The sequence below is a fragment of the Rosa chinensis genome, chromosome 4 (assembly GCF_002994745.2).
Source record: "Rosa chinensis cultivar Old Blush chromosome 4, RchiOBHm-V2, whole genome shotgun sequence".
Lineage (NCBI taxonomy): Eukaryota > Viridiplantae > Streptophyta > Magnoliopsida > Rosales > Rosaceae > Rosa > Rosa chinensis.
The window spans coordinates 20,831,815-20,837,457 of NC_037091.1; the positions used below are offsets into that span (position 1 = coordinate 20,831,815).

A 5,643-nucleotide genomic window follows, 5' to 3' on the forward strand; every position below is an offset into this window, starting at 1 on the left:
GTTGGTTTCTATATTAGAAATGCCATAATGTGATTTTACTTTGCAAATTAAATAAAAGTTAGTTTTTTTTTTGTGACATACAACAACGGAAGTGAGGTGATGATAATCTCTGATCATTGTCAATGATAGGGTTTATGGTTCAATGATAGAAATGTAGCTCCTCAGAGTTTGCTTATTGAATTTATTCTGAGGCTCCATTTTCGTTTTTACATTGTTTGTTCCATTACCATTGTTCTTTAATGGAAATGTTTACATAATTGGGCTTCGAGGAGAGATCATGGCATGATGTTATACTACAATAGGTATGTCTATTTTATAGGTTTACCCAAATTGGTTTCAAAATTTCTTAATTCAATTGACTGGTCCGAAGTTAACATAATGGTGATTTTTGGCAGCTTCTGGAAATTATAAAAACAGTAGTTCTCCAAAAGCTGATTTTTTGAGTTTCTGCAAATTTTCAGTTTAGGATGCAGTCACCAAATTCGTTTTCTTGTTTTGAGTTGCTGGTTTTGTAATTAGACGTGTAGGACCATACAACATTGATCTTTTTGTTCTTGAGTTAAATGACTCACTAAGCTGCATTGATTTTTATGTTCTTTTTCTGCAGACGAGTTGACCACCTACCAGATTTGCAGCAAAAGGTTATTTGTTCTTTTTCTGCAATATCTTGTTCCTCACTGATCGAGGATGAAGGAATATCATTTAAATTAGTTACTTTTTGTTGTCATGTTGCATTTTGTGAGACATTCAGCTTTGGTGAGCTTGGTTGGCAGAATAGACTGTCAACTACATGGCCTTTAATTGTTTCTATTACCTAACATGTGACTAATAAAGTTGATGAGTTAATGTGCAGACTGATATCTTAAATTGATGAGGACTTGTGCAGATTGATTTTTGAAGACTAGTTGCTCTTGTGGGGGTCAAGAAAGACTTCAATCCATTTTAGTTTGTATCAGTTTGTTGCTATGTATTAGTTTGTTGCTATCAAATTCAAGCTGTTTTTGTTTCCTGCTAGTTTTTTGGCTGTTTCTGTTTCCTGCTATGTATTCCCATCTTGATGTATTCTCATAATCTCAATTGCATCTCTTTTCTCATAAATCTCAATTGCATCTTTTAAATGGAACCATTCATTGTATGATCTTTGATTACAAGCAGTGGTGTTCACCTGGTCAGTTGTTGACCAAAGAATTTATGCTCAACAACCCTTAGATTTACATCCAAGGGTGGAAAACAAAACACCTCAACTTAATAATAATTCTCTCTGCCCTTGGATGCAAATCTAAGGGTGGTTGAGCATTATTTTCTTGGTCAATAACTGACCAGGTGAACATTTTTGTGATTACAAGATAAAAATAATAATAATAATAATAAAAATAAAAAAAAGGAAAAACAACATAAATAGAATTTATATATTAAATTAATATTCAAATTTGACATCTCCATTAGAGCTAAAAATGGTCAAAATGTTGCTATATCAAATTTGCCATGTCATATGTCAAATTCAAATTTGACCAAAGCCATTGGAGATGCGCTTATAAGTTATTTTTTCTTAGTATACATGTCAACTACTTCAAAATAACTCTAAACTAATACTGAATTTTCTGATGTTATAGGGACACACAAAATCACCAACTAGAGCACCTCTATCTGATAAGGAGACGCATCCAGTTGCAGCAACTATTGGTCTCCCTCTTCAAGGCCTACAAGGATCAGAAACAAATTATAGTCGTCTGGGTCAATTAACACAACTACCCACAGAAAATGGTAATATATAAATCAGAAAGTTCATTGTTTCCACATATATATTAAAGTCTTTAGACTTTAGAGTAACTAAGGTTATGAATTTTATTTTGAGGTTAGGTACAGGGGGATATCAGCTTTGCGACTCACACACATTTGGTTATACTACCTTGTTTTTGGATTCCGATTTGAATGATTTTCGAAACTGTAATAACTGCGATTTTTAATCAAAGCGAAATGATGATCGCATTGATCGGCACTTTACTTTACATAATTAAGCATGATTAGTTGGGCCACGACTGTTGTTAATTGACCACACCGTTAGTTGATTGATAGCAGCTTAATTATCAGAAAATCTCTCTCTCTCTCTCTCTCTCTCTCTCTATCTCGGCCGAACTCAGAAAACAGAGCAAAGCTCTCCGTTCTCTCTCTCGCTCCACCGGCCACCAATCAGCACCAGACCACCTCCCACAGCTTCAACTCTATCTTGCGCAGCTCCTGTGGCAGTCTTGGGTCGCTGCACGGCCGGCAGCGGCTGCGAAGAGCCCAGTTTCGTTTTAAACCCGATTTGGGTCCAATCGTGATAACTCGAGCTACAAGCCATCAATCCTCACCAAACTCCATCCACGAGCTCACCTCAACCTCCTGAAGCTCCCAGAAGCAACCTTGCACGGCAGAGTGGTCTGTGGCGGCGGCTGCAAGTCAACCCCGACTTAGATCGAACGAAACTTTCGATCCGGATATCCCAAGCTGTAGAGCTTCGTTTTGGGTGATTCTTAAACTGGGGAGTTCGCCTTGAGTTTATGAACAAGTTTCTAGAAGAGATCGAGGCGTGTGGTTGAAGTTTTTATATCGAACTAGGAGTCGCCGGTTTCTGGGTATTTTCCGGCCACCTCGACTGGTTCTAGGTAATTTCGATCCCTTCCCGTCATTTTCAGCTTACATGCTAGTTAGGAAAGTTATTAGGCTTGATGAAACGAAGCAGAGCAGCCCGGCCCCGACACCATTGGTGGTCGGCGGCGGCAGCTCTGCCACTAACTCCGGCGGCCATTTCCGGCCACCTTCGGGGATCACAAGGACAGTTTCTGTGCTTTTTTCGATTCTTTACTTCAATACGATCATTTCGATATATTATACTCAATTTTTCGATATCGTATGATTAAGTTATGAATTTTTACGTTTCGATCGATTTCGATCATTCGATTTGTGATCTGTGAAGATCAGACCGTCTGATGGACTTGTAGTTTTAATATGTTGATCATATGACTTTTCCGATGACCTTGTGTGGTCACTGGCGAAGATCCGACAGTTGGATCTTCGTGTAATTGTGAAATAGTGATTTGGAAGGACGATTCAGGAAGATCCGACCGTTGGATCTTCGTGATAATTTTGGAGGATGATCCTAAGGGCGATCCGTGAGGATCCGACCGTTGGATCTTCATTTAATTACGATCCGACCGTTGGATCATCATTAAATTAGAATCCGACCGTTGGATTGTCGTATATGTGCGGTTTATGAATGATTTGCTAAGTTAAGATCGTATCTTACTAGGTGATTGACGGTTTGAGTTGGTGGACGATTGTGAATCGTAGTTTGAGCTGTTAAGAAGATGCAGCGGGATTAGAGGTGAGTAAATCGCACATGGTTCATTTACGAACCGAAGTTCCAAAGATTTATGTTTAATTGTGGAAATTGTTTAAGAAATAAATAATTGTTTTGAAAAATATGAACTCGATCGACTACGGTTCATAGGGCTACGGCTCACAGGTAAGAAAACGAATTTTAAGTTTTAAAATGAATTTATTGTTTTATTGCATGAGAACTATAGTTGGTATTAATAGGCATTCCTGTGTGAATGTCTATGTACATATCTTATTTACATGAAAAATATATATGTATTGATGGATTTTGTTGAGGAAACCACATAGTAAGGTGTTGAGTTTTATTGTTTGAGAAACAATAAATTGTTTGATCTGTGGAGATGTATTGATCTGTGGAGATCAATAGGTCACGGGGTGACCATGGCATACTATCAGTGAACCACACTCTTGTACCGGGTTGGTGGTTACTAATAGCATTAAATCGTGAACCAGCTCTCGCGCCGGGTAGGTGGAAACGATCAGTTAGAGTTCTAGTCTGTCTGCCAAATGTTGAGTGATCTTATGAGGGTAACATGGAGTTACTTGAGACTCCTAAGTGTGTGTGTGTGTGTGTGTGTGTGTGTGTGTGTGTGTGTATGAGAGTGAGAAAGGGAGTTGTTTTGTGGTGGTCATTGTGGGATGTGATATTACTACAATTTCTATGCTTGAGTTGAAATTGTTAATTAAAATTTGTGCAATCCTTAAGTTTACTCATACGGGCTGTCAAAAGCTTACCGGGTTTTGTGTTGTTGCAATCCCGGTACACTATTCAAATGGTGTAGCGGATAATCCTGCAGGTCAGGAGAACCAAGGTGGTGATTGGCCTGCTTAGGGCAGTGTCATTCGAGTCACAGCATTATTGTGAGTTTCGCTATGTTCATTTCAAACTTTACAATTTGGAATTTGTGAGAGTGTGCTGTAATAAGAAAATTGAGGAGTTGGGTTATGTAATATTGAGTGGTGTGAGGTGTGTTACTCTGAAAAAAAAAAATTTAGATTGGTATTTGTATTTGTGATTATTCATGTTTCGGATTTGAATTGGTTATTCAAAATTCGGGGCGTGACAGAAACTATGGCCTTATAAATATTGGAACTCAGAATCACTCAAGCTACAATGGTCACATGTCTTTGGATTCAAGTTTGGATGCTAATCAATCCTACAACCTTATGAATATGGAAGGTAGTGGGAATCAAGTGAATCATATTAATTCCATGTTTTGGAATTCCTTTTAAGGTGTGCAAATATCTAGTTGACATGTTATCATTTATATTGTCCAATTACCCTTGTTTCATTTCTCAGGTAGTGAAAATTGATTGAACAATAGATTTTTGCTGATGTAATTTTGCAAAATGTTAATAGAAAGAATGAGTTGTTGTTCTTATTTTTTGTTGATGGAAAATTTTATTCATATATTGCTAAATACTAGATACACATCCCCTACGTAATACACCACCTATTAACTTTTTTATTTTAAAATTTTACTAGAAGCACAACCCCAAACTTCTTAAACTATCCTCATTCACAATACACCATACATATTCAGTAAATACATAGATTCAAATCTTGTGTCCCACACTCCTAATCAATTACAAGGTTCTAAAAATCGCTAGGCGCTAGTCGGGTGGTGGCCAACAGCCTAGCGCCTAGGGGCCTAGGCGGGAGCCTAGTCGGGGACTAGGTGGTTTTTATTTTTTTTTTATTTTTTATTTTAGTTTTTTAATAATACAAATAAATGAGGTAAATAATATCTCTAGGTGCTAGGCGGGAGCCTAGTCAGGGACTAGGTGGTTTTTATTTTTTTTATTTTTTATTTTAGTTTTTTAATAATACAAATAAATGAGGTAAATAATATCATAATTTATTGGTTTGTTACATTTAAAACATTAAAATCAGTATTAAATAATATGATAATGTGAATGGGTAATTGTGAATCTACGTATCCAAACTTCCAAAGGCCCAAACCTTATCTCAAAAACCGAGCAAGTGATTATTGTTGGATGTGATCAACATTCAAACAACATAACGCCACAGCAAAAAACAATGGGATAACCTTCATCTTCTCAAATGCGTTTCTCTTCTCTCTCCTCTGTGACGCTTCTCTTTTAGATTGCAGTACGTGACCCGTCTCTGTCATTTCTTCCCCTCTCCCCCAGATAAAAAGTAAACCCAAACAAAAAAAAACATAAACATAAAAACAAGAAGGAGATGAGAGTTGAGGAGAGAGATAACCTTCGGCATTGACACTATAATGGCATCAATCA

At 37.2% G+C, this 5,643-nt stretch overlaps 1 long non-coding RNA gene across 2 annotated transcripts; it reads left to right on the plus strand.

Moving 5' to 3' along the window:
* Positions 1–1,937: 1,937 nt before the first annotated feature.
* Positions 1,938–4,400, plus strand: LOC112201137. Of its 2 annotated transcripts, XR_002936613.2 has the most exons (3): positions 1,938–2,648; positions 3,293–3,367; positions 4,164–4,400. It is a non-coding gene; the product is annotated as an uncharacterized LOC112201137 (long non-coding RNA). The 2 variants fall into 2 exon arrangements; XR_005809462.1 differs by having other exon boundaries at positions 1,942–2,648; positions 3,293–4,400.
* Positions 4,401–5,643: the final 1,243 nt, after the last annotated feature.